The sequence below is a fragment of the Zophobas morio genome, unplaced genomic scaffold (assembly GCF_036711695.1).
Source record: "Zophobas morio isolate AGI-343-1 ecotype UQ-CSIRO unplaced genomic scaffold, CSIRO_AGI_Zmor_V1 ptg000099l, whole genome shotgun sequence".
In the NCBI taxonomy this organism is placed as follows: Eukaryota; Metazoa; Arthropoda; class Insecta; order Coleoptera; family Tenebrionidae; genus Zophobas; species Zophobas morio.
In genome coordinates, this window is record NW_026972204.1 from 474,039 (window position 1) to 485,709 (window position 11,671).

The following is an 11,671-nucleotide window of genomic DNA, read 5'->3' on the forward strand; positions in this document are numbered from 1 at the left end:
CTTAGCTGGCACCAGGCGAACAGGCGTGACTTCTATCTATATATCTCTTTTCCCCCCTCCTGCTGATCACAGTCTTAATGAACCACCACCCGACTTTAAATACGCTGCTTGAAATGGTCGAATTGAGGATTTGAATGGGAAAATACAGGAAATGTGCGCGGATTAATACAACCTACGCAAATTGGCACTTTAAGACTTTTAAATAATTTTTTTCTGTAACTCGTTTCTAACATAGAGAAAAGCATTTCAGAATGCTATTGATGCATATTTAGAGCACCGCTTTTCAGTAAATTTTTTACAACCTATTATCGATATATTACGCGTCACTGGCATCCTTGAGAGCTTCACGTCCGTGGAAAATGAAATCCACGACCTTGAATTCACGCGTCAATGCCCTTAACTGCTGAGCTACGACGATAGCTCTCGATCCCGGGATGATGTTTAACGTATTAACAATTTAGAGTGCCTATGTTTTAATATTAACTTAATGGTTGTAATGTGCACGCAATTAGTTATATTCTCTTCTTCTTTTGCAGATATATAAGCTAAACGTTTTCGTCTCGTTTGAAACGAATTTTTCTATATTCTCTATAATAAAGCACTATCTTTATGTATTTTATGTTCTGTTGTTCCCAAAATCTTAGCTCCTTTACTTGTCGGCGATCTTCTTAACTGTGTTTCGATTTTTTTCCTTTCCTACGTTCTAGTTTTATGTTCGTTGCTATCTGGTTTAAAGGTAGCTTTTTTATCTTCAAAGTTTTAACCTTCAACTTTATAACAGGCTTGGAGGCTAGTGTTGTTTCTCTTTTTCTTAAAAGATATTTTACCTGGGTATTAATTCGCAATCCTGGAGCAGCTCTATGCAAGTTTCTAATAGAAAATTAAACTCAAGAGTTCCCAGTCAAGTGTTATTATAAAGTTTAATTCCATCTCAGTTACTTTCTCCAACTCGTTTCTTTGAGATTTAGGATATAATTTGTTCGTCATTCCTGTACGTCCATTTCCACTTCCACTAGGTATTGAGGGAAGTTTTTTAAGAACCTGGTATCTAAAAACTTGTCAACCTTTCTGGTATTTTATTGTAAAGTCACGTCTTCTTCTTCTCGTTATTATGTTATCTGCAAAAAAAAATTATTTCTTTAGTGGGCTCAAATGGAAGAGCATGAATTTTTACGAAGAGAGTAGTGCAAGCATATATGCTACATGGTAAATTTGCTTAATAATTCTAAAAAAGCCCAGGTATCTCGAGTTTAATTTTGCCGAGGGTCTGATAGTCTTCATGTTCTTCCTACATAACAGTACCAAAACACACACTTTTAAGGCTACTTCTTTCCACTTCCTATTGGCACAGTAGCAGTAGTCCTTTAAAGATCTTTGAAGTCTCGGTCAAAGTTTTTCATTTATGTCTATTAAGGTTTTACCCGAACGTCAGTAGAAGGAAGCGTTGAGTGACTAAAAGTAATTGGGTTCGTCATATTTGTAGAGGCGTTTAGTGAGTTGTTGTAAGTAAATTCGGCGAGGATTAAATACTCTTACTCCGATTGCAGGTACTTAATGGTGTATTGTAAGTATTGTTAAAGGAATCGATTAATTAACTCGGTAAATCTATCACTTTTTGTATTCATATACTTTGGGAACCCGTGGTGTTTGATAACGTGGTAAGGAATTTATTTGCCATTTCTTTAGATGTAATCCATCTCGAACGTACATCCAGTGACATACCTTCAATGGTCTACATATACAACCATAATATTATCAATTTATCGGATTTTGAAAGGTCTGTAATAAACTCGTTCTTCTCAATCTTTTATAGGCAGGGTTGGGGAAGTCTTTAGGATTTATGACGGGCTGGCTTAATTCCTTAGTAGACATCACTCGAATCGATAAATGAATTAATTTCTTTCCTCATATTAGGCCAATAAAAACTGCGTTTAATAAAACTTAAGTCTTATTTAATCCGTAGTGCCCTCCTATTGAAAAAAACTATGTCGCTTGGAAATAATAAACTCTAGTTTCAGACCAGGAGCAAATATCTTGTGTTCTCTTTTTAGTAATCCTTAGTGAAAAGTATACAAAGGTGTAACTTGCCTTTTTTATACAAGCTTCAGGAAGCTTACTGCTCTTGACCTCCTTTAGTTCTTTTATAAATTCCGAATCATATAAAACTTGAAATAGAGCTGAGAGTTCCATCCCATGTCCATAAACACTTCTCCACTATAATGGAATAAGATGGCTTCTATGTGTTTTTTAGTTTTTTTTTTCAGTAGCTATACAAGTTAGCGCATAAACTTTGTGTTGGCGGTCTAGTTTGGATTTTAATTTTAAAAAATTATAGTGTCCCTTAGACCAGCTATGCAAGCAGCCTCCGGTTTCGTACCAGTTTTCACGCTGTTGAGAGGGCAACGGAAAGTGGTGCCATCCTCTAAATTCCTCTACGAATGTCAGAGGTACACACACTGTACTAGATGCACGCCTTCTTCATGTAGTTGGCTTAGCACGTGATCTTAGGCATGGGCGCTGGCGACAGTCTCAATTATAATAGAAAATTCGGGCGAATATTTAGAACAACAGCTTTCTTCTAGGTAGCCGAATACCTCCTCTTCATTACTCCGTAAATTTGTTATTTTTACTTAATAGCTAAATCAGCGGTTTTACTAACCAGAATATTTTCTTGTAAATAAAAATCGGCAAACCCTAAAAAATTGCTGTAACTGGCACGGTTCTATGTCTCAGCCAATTTAAAAAAGCATCAACTTCCGCAGTTCATTTTAATTCCTCCTGAGAGATAATATAGTCCAAAAAATCGATACTACTTGCGGCAAAAAAATAATATGGGGATGAGCGTCGTGTTCCTCTATTATTGGTTGAAGTTACTAAGGTCGTCCCTTCAAATATATCCTTCAAAAAAAAAGTAAAATAGTTGGTGCATTAATTAGGTCAAAGGGGACTTAATGAGACCTAATCGACAACGAAATGCCGTTTTCCACTCGTCGCCTGCATTAATCCTTTTTAGATAGTAAGCGTCCGGTGAATCAAGACGCGTAAAATTTTTCGCTTTGAAAAGTTTAGAAACTAGATGGTCTTTCAGGGAGAGAGGAGATATATTTTTGACTGTTACGGAGTTGAGATCGCGGTAGCCTACAAGCAGTCTCAGTTCGTTGTTAAGTTACATAACGAAGAAGCAACCAACATTCATGGGGCTGGTAGCAAGGCGAATTTTAACCTTTTTAAAAAGCGCGATCAAGATATTCTTTCAAACACTTTAACTCAATGAAATAAAGGGTATTATTTTGCCACAGTCGGGGAGCTCAGCACCTTTAACCAATACTCCTTGGAAGTCCAACGAGGCAGTTGAAGATGTATTACCTGAAACAATTGAACCATAATATACTGGTAGTTTTAAAATCCTGTTCTTTTTGGTTTATTTCTAATCTAATAAGTAGTTGATCAGTAGCACACGCCTTCCTTTCGGCAGAGCTAAATTTCTTTCGTAGAGTTAGCTCTCGTTTTTGAATCTTCAAAAGTTCCTTTATGTTGAGGTACTGGAGAAAAAAAATTAGTTTAACTTTGAGTGTGGATAATTGGGCTGAAGTAGTCTCACTATTTATAGAATCTGTTGCAACTTCCTTGGTTTCTCATCATAACTTATTTTAGCTCTTTTCTCACGTATAGGTGTGGTAAGCGATATATTTCCTTGGTGGGTGTAATGTGGGGTAACAGATCAAGCGTAGTGCCTACATATAAGAATCATACCGGAGAATACCTTAAAAAAATTTGATATCTCTAGTTGCAATGTTTAACCTATTTTTATGTTAAGAATTATAATATCTCGTCGCTAGTATCTTCGGGTTTAATAAAAGGCGAAAAATGTTCCTATTTCTTAGGTACGTTGTTAGTGATAAACACTGCACCACATTGAACTTCACTCTAATATTTAAGATGTAGTTTTGCTTGTTTTTAAAAACAGCAGCGCGCCGTAGCGGAGATAGCTGGGAGCCCCTTTTGCTTAAAATATGGTGTAGACATTGGAACTGTGGATAGTCGTGTAACCCCTTCCTGAAGATACTGGCCTAGTCTACCGTTAACGAATTCGTTTCCTTTGTCGGTGCTAGTTTCCAAATAAGGGCAGTAAATATGACTGCTGTAAAGTTTGGTCTTACATAAGTTTGTTTCGTTGATCCTGCTAGTATTAAGGTGTTTATTTCTGCTTTAACCTTTACATATAGTTTTCTAACGTGTCTAGACCTGTTACCAGAGAACACTACGACGTATTTGAACCTGTCGTGTGGGGTTATTCTGTCCCTTAGCATAGTTCAACAATTACTAAGTGTCTTAGCAGTTTTTAGTTGGAAGTTTCGCTCTTTTTTCCTGTTATTTTCGTTTTACAGTTTAAATAGGCCTCGCAGCTCTCCTTATAAGAAAATGGTGTTTGGGTTTTCTTCCCAGAGGCAGAAAAGTTTCATAAAATTACTAAAACTAGAGAGACTTGTACCACCTCGCTCACCTGAGATCCAAGTTAAAGAGGGATGGTGAGATCTTAAGGCTTTTCAACAACTTATTTGTCGTAAGGATGAGGGTAATGTCAAACCTGTGAGCCCTTACAACAAATTAATCGCATCCAACCGAGGCGATCTTTTTTATATTTAATTTTATGCTATAATAAACTCTGGCCGAGAAAATATAAAACACATTTTTTTACAGTAAAAGTATGCGTTATTTTGCCATACGCCTCCAGCTTTTTCCTCTCAATCGTTTAAAGACTGATTTCAATGTATAAGACTGTAACAATAAAAAAGTTAATAACGTAATTACTTTAGTCTATGCGACTTAAACAGAAACCAACCTTTTACATGGCGACTAATTAAACAAAGTTTTGTTAAGTTTATAGAGTTTCATTCATAAAAAAAAATTATTTTTAATAGGGGACTTCCAACGATTTAATTAAGAACTCTTTAATATTAATCCTCTTAAAAAAAAGTTGTAAACGACCGAAACACAACTTGAAGTCAATCCGAAAACCCTCCAAATTGTTCGATAGCAAAATAACTTTGCTAAAAACCTTACATACAAGCACTTTAATAATAAAATTACCGAAATAATTGTATTAATTACGCATTATTTGTATATCTAAGTGTATGACAGTTGATAAGCCTTACTGGCAACTTCTAGTCGACCTGGAAAATTCGACCCTACCGAAGAGGACCGACTTGCTGCCGTATATGCTTAATGCATTTGAAATAGCATAATTAACCTGTTAATGCTAAATGGAAAACTATTTTTACGATGTAAAACACTCCCTCTTTTATGCATCTAGAGGATATAAATTAAGCATCAGAGAGACCAGTGAAATAATTATTAAATAAACTTTGTGTAATTAATAAATTGAAATGTTACAGGTACGTAATCCATCAGTATGAGTTATAATCGTATTCAGTAGTTATAGCTTAAACAAGTAAAATTAATGTCGTGGATTCGCTTTTCGTTAATGCAGCTCATATTTTCTGGTCTTTTTTTTAAGTTACGTCTCCCTCAAAACAGGATCTGATAAATTTTGACTGATGTTAACTTTGCAGGCTGTAATTCTTCGAAACAGTAAGTAATTATAAAGAGATAATATAAAATATATTGTTTCCAGTAAAGTTCCAAACCCAAATGTACAACGAAAGATGAAAAAGTTAAATTGCAGCAGGGGCGCAAGCTAAGCTTATATAATAACGTGTGAAATACCCTTGAAATTCCCTCATGTTATAAACGCTAATTAATAAAAAATATGCTTAATTCTAATTTTTTTAAAAAAAATTTAAAAGTCAGTATACACTTTAGAAATATGCTTCTAGAATATTAGATTTCCCACAACGCCTAAAGTGGACGTCCACCTTAAAGGGGCAGAGTATCATGTTAAGGTACCGCTTCCTTACATAGAACGAATATAATTATCCTGTTGTAGCTTTATCAGTAGCGTAATAGGAGTGGTATAAAAGCTTTAAGAAAGGGGGCTAGGTTCCCATGTTATTTGTGTGGAAACAAGTGGTGTACACCCTCACCCGTGGTATAAACTATAGTAAGAAGGCAAGCATTAAAAAACAAAAGACAAATAAAAGAGACAGTAAATGAGGGAAAACATGTTACCCCGTTTATTACTCAATCTACTTTACAAAGTTAAACAAAAAATAAGAATGCAAAATTTTAAGTTTAAGCAATCACTAAGACCTCCTTATGTTTCAAAAAATATGTCGATTGAGTAAATTTCAAACCTTAAAATATAATTGGTTGGTCGAAATTTTATATTATAACCCTGTATTTATATATACACAATTCTCAGCCTTTTTGAAAAATTTAATTGATCAGTTTGTAATATTTATATTTAAAGTGGTTTAGTAAATATATCAGCAATATTTTGCTCCGAACTTATATGAGCAACATAATAGTTTTTTCATTTAAAGTTTGACAAAGTGATAAGCAATACCAACGTGGCGTACCTCCTTTGAGAAGGCTGATCCTTTAACAATGTTAGCTACAGCTTTATTATCTACATTTACAAGCGCAAGAAGTGATGACTTGGGAATTAATTCACTTAATAAGTTTTTAATGAATGTAGTACTGGCAATAGCGCTACTTAAAGCTATATACCCCATTCACAATTATTTACGTTGTTTCTATCAAGCTTAATTCGTCCAGATAACGGGGTTTTCCAATAATAAATATATATCCCATTGTGGTACGATACTCATTAATATTTGCCCAGGACGCATCATAGTAACAATCGAGAACTATATCATCATTCATATTACTGTTATTACTTATGTTTTGTTTTAAATGGTGAGTATAATGAAGATAGTTCAATGTCTTTTATGCAACTAGTAAGTGCTCATTACCAGTTCTTTAGAAATCTGCCAAGAAGAATAGTCGCATATGATATATCAGATCTTGTACAGCAATATTTTTAAAAGAACCCACAAAGTTGTTATATTAATCATTGATGAAGCAATCATTGTTTGGTGGTTTGAGTTCCTTATCTCTAGGAAGAGGTATTTGGCATTTGTTGTTAGTATTAACATTGTATTTATATGCAAGTTGTTCAATCATTGAGAATTAGTGGGAAAAAAAATTGTTTCTTTGTTAAATTTAATCCCAAGATTTTATTAACTGGTGGAGACTTCTTAAACTCATATTCGCTCCTGATATTATCAAAAAATCTTTGTGCGTTACCCAAAATTATACAGTCATCCACGTAAACGTCAATTATGGTATCGAAATCTTCCGAATAAGATATACAATCATTAAATATAGTTTGTATGTACCCATATTTAAGTAGTCATTTTGATAGATCTTTGTAAAATAATTTTGCAGTTTCCTTTAATCCATAGACTGCAACATCAATTTCTAAGATGCTCTTTTCACTTTTTGTAAAATGGTCAAGAAGTAGTTGCCTTTATTCAGTAGATAGTAAGTCTTTAATTAAATACATACCCTGAGGGATATAAACATTCACTGGCCTTCCTAATGTAATGGCATTTTTTTAAATTTTGCAATATATAATACCTATTGAAAAGTTTCCTTAGAAATTAACGGAGTGTACCTTGGTGAAAGTAAATACCTTCCATTTGCTGGTATCCTCTAGCCGTTAACCTTGCTTTGTAGAGATTATTGCTCTTTTTTATGTGAAGTAACCATGTAACAGATAATATTTCTTTTTTTTCACTGACACCAGAAATCTTATAATTTTAAAAGCCAACATATTTTTGCAACGAGCAGAGCTCTTTAGTGGCAGTCTTCATATATTGCCTCTTGTCCTCTATTCTTTGCCTCCTTAAAGTTAAATATGAGCTACAAAAATGAATATTGTTATTTTTATTCTTTTATTTGTGGATTCTTGTCCTTTATCGGAAAATTGTTGAGTTCTTTTACACTTATTCCCTGCTTCTAGAGTGGGAACTTGTTCAATAAAGTTTCATGTTCGTCGCCAGACAAAGAATAAGATGCGTAATCGGATAGAATTGTAAGTTTACATCAGACTTTAGTAAACCACTCTTGCATTGGTCATTATTTTTTTAGTGATATTTAGACTTTTGCCTTAACCTTCTATTTGGTTTAGTTTTAATTATTGATTTCTGTTGTAGTTGTTGTATTTTGAGTGAATTGGGCATTATTAAGTAGGTCAGAAGGATTTTCTGATTGTTTAAACAGTTTGTTATTATCGTTGATAAGAAAGTCATCGTGAATGTTTTTCGTGATTTTGATTTTAGTGAGTGTACCTTTTTATATATGTGTTCAACTTGGTCAGTAGTATTACTTTTGTTTAAATTAGCGGAAGGTAACATTCACTTGTATCTTGTAAAATACTTTCATTTGGTAAATCATGATTTGTAATTAGGTTAAAACCTAAAGTGTTGGAGTTATTTTGACTTCATTTAAATCAGTAGGTAATAGTTTTTTTAGTATCTTTAAAAATGGAATTTTTAAAATGGAATAAGGTAATATTTAGGTAAAGGTGGTGTGGTGATTTGAGGATATCTGCCGACCTTTTCTAATTGTGATTTTATCAATAATTATCTCATTTCTGTTATACGGAAATATAAATTCATGGCAAACTACGTTAGAATTGACGGTTTTATTGGTACTTGTATTTAGAAGGGTGTATTTATCACTAGTGGACTCTGTAGGTTTCGAGAGAATAATGCCAGTATATGCTCTATCTTGGGTCATCCGTTTATATTCTGAATCATAAAAGTAAGCGAAGCAACCGAGAGGCATATAAGTTTTGATGTCTTGTGATTCTAATCCATAAATCTAATTTGGTGTGAATACATTGTCATTTGTAGAGAAGATGTTCGTTATGAAGACGGCATCACGTATAGCATCGCTCCAATAATTTACCGGTAACTTTGATTGTTGTAATATGCATCTGGTCATATTAAATGTTTTTTTAAATGCTACGTCCACTAAGCATATATTGAGGAGTAACCTTAAGCACGATGGTATGTAAATCTCTTCTCTTCTTAGAGAAGCCTTTAAAGTTTCGTTTACATATTCACTGTCTTTATCGGATCTTATTTTTTCAATAGTGTCTGTTAACATGTTCCCATTGATTCGCTTGTTTTTTATAAGCTTGTTATGGCATATAATTCACTCAAGGAGTTTTTCTTTTATTTCCTCTATATTTTTAGTGAAAATTGCAGTGTTATACTCAGATTTAGCGTCATTTCCAATAATAACATACTGGTAGCCATCAAGAGAAACCAAATCTCATTGCAGAGAATCCACAAACAAAGTTGACTAGGTAATCTATTGCAATGGGTATGAATAATTTTGCTTACTTTCTTTCTTTTCATTTTATATGCGAGACATATTTCTCATTGAAGGGTCTCAAAGGGTTAAACTTTAAGACTGTTTTTAAGATATTTATAATATGACCATACTTGTGTTTTAAGGATATTTTGTTGTTTTGGTCAAGGGTCCGGTTCATATAGCCTTTGAATCTAGAGGTTTGTTATTAGAGAGTGTGTATATCCCATTTTTTAGAGAACTTTCTGCAACTAATATATATTTTTTTAATTGTAAACATGCTTCGAGCCAAATTTTGTAGTGTACCCCTTCTCATCTAATTTTCCTACTGAAATTAGATTATGGAGGAAAGAAGGGCCGTAGACTACCTTGTCCTTATCTAGAACTTATAAATAACCAGCTTGGGAAGATTTTAAGTTTTTCTTTATTGTCTTAATCGAACTTTTTCAAAATGCATATTTTTTTACCAAATCTCTATCTTTGATAAAATGTGGATACACCGCAGTCATAACTAAATATCGATTCGGGTTTAGTTGGGATTTGGAATTGGTATGACTTTTGGGCTTTTTAATAAGCATACTTTGTCATTGTGCCCTATCTTGCCACAAGGTGCAACGAGTCTTTAAAAAAAAGCAATTACTTCGTAAATGATGGCCATTGCAACCTTTGAGTTTTTAGGAGGAACATGCCTGAGGATTGAATTTATCCTCTCTCGTGAGGTGACGTTACCAAAAGTTTTTGTTTTCAAAGATGTAGATGTAGTTCCTTCAACCTGTTTTCTGGTCTCCGTTTGTAATAACGAATTTAAACATAAACATAGTTCAACTCGTTAGATTATTGGTGTGTTGCTGCTCTAATATCAGGTCGTACTTTTATTCATCTCCACACCTGTAAATAAGAGCAATGGTGTTATGTAATTCCGTAATTTTAAAGATATAAGGCGTTAACTCTTTTATAGTATAATGCTCCTGAATTTTTCAAGTTAAGTGACCAAGTCTATTAGCATATTATTGAATAGACTTTTTTTCTCCTTTTTAAGTAATGCAAAGGACTTGTCTTGCATTTTTACCAAAAATGTAGCAAGTGATATACGGTCAAAAGTTGTTTTTTATCGCTTTTTGACTGTTTCAGACTGTGTAATATCGATATTGCCTATTTTTCTTTGATTTCATGTACGGTACTCATAATTACTTGATTGCCTATCGCAGATTTTACGAGTCTCTTATGTGAACTTATTTCTTTTTCGCCAGTTTTCTCAATTGTAAGAAGTCATGTATGCCATGGCAGGTCAAGGCCAGTTTGATATCAATTAGCCATTGAAGATGTGAAGCTCCGGAGCATTCGAGCAATCCAGGTAGTAGAACCTACTAGATGAATTTGCATGCTTTTTTATTAAGTATATTAAAGAAGTAGAAGAGTGAGTTAAATGAATAAAGCGCAAAAGATTGAAAAGGGCGACAATTCTTTAGTAAGCAAAAATAAATAGAAATGATAAATAAAGATTTTTTTGAAAAGTCACAAAAGAATAGAAAAATTGAAAAACTGAAAGACTTAATATTGTCAAGTAAAATACAAAAAAAGGAATGGAATAGGAGATAAAATGACAAAATAACAAAAAAGAGCAAATTTGTGCTTATAACGTAATAAGAAGGCAAGCGAAAAAAAGGAATAGAAAAATGAAAGAAAGACAATAATTGAGGAAAAACCTGTTACCCCGTTTATTACTCATAATATTTCTATATATACTATATAAAATTAAACCAAAAATAACTATGCAAAATCCCAAGTTTGAGCAATCACTAAGACATTCTTATGTTTATATTTCAAATAATATGTCTGAGTAAATTTTAAACATTAATATATAATTAGTTGGTGGGAGGTTAATTTATTGAATTTATATATTAAACTATTCCAATGTGAGAGTTTATTGAATATGAAAGAGTGATTTACACACTTACCCTTAGGAACCAAACCAAGAAAGCGGTTCTTACCTTTGAAGAAGACTATTTACATTTATAAAATAATCAATTACAATCATTTATGTACGTTCTATTATTTGGTAGTAGTACATCATAACATGAAACAAATAATTACTCTAGAGACGTACATTCACTGAATAACCCACTCTTGTAAATGTAAATTTAAATCCTAATGATGCCATAACATTTTGTGCAAGCGCCGTGTATGTTATCATAGCTAAAATTAGGTAGACTTCAACTCTAACAACCCTAACCTAGAAAGAAAATTTGCTGGAGCACGCGGCTTACACACTCCCAACAATTAATTTTTTTCATACCTAAATTGTCGCAATTTGTATGTTACTTTTTAAACTTAAGTTCATCAAATAAAGTTGTAAGCTTTTTATTCCTAGCTTAATTTTTTCGTT

General features: G+C 33.2%; 2 long non-coding RNA genes across 2 annotated transcripts; both read left to right on the top strand.

The window, feature by feature from the left end:
* Positions 1-7,964: 7,964 nt before the first annotated feature.
* On the top strand, positions 7,965-8,977 carry LOC135144427 (uncharacterized). Its single transcript, XR_010283132.1, has 4 exons — positions 7,965-7,999; positions 8,601-8,617; positions 8,664-8,879; positions 8,948-8,977. It is a non-coding gene; the product is annotated as an uncharacterized LOC135144427 (long non-coding RNA).
* A 202-nt stretch (positions 8,978-9,179) lies between these two features.
* LOC135144426 (uncharacterized) lies at positions 9,180-10,759 on the top strand. The gene is made up of 5 exons (XR_010283131.1): positions 9,180-9,280; positions 9,624-9,834; positions 9,895-10,004; positions 10,536-10,639; positions 10,693-10,759. It is a non-coding gene; the product is annotated as an uncharacterized LOC135144426 (long non-coding RNA).
* Positions 10,760-11,671: the final 912 nt, after the last annotated feature.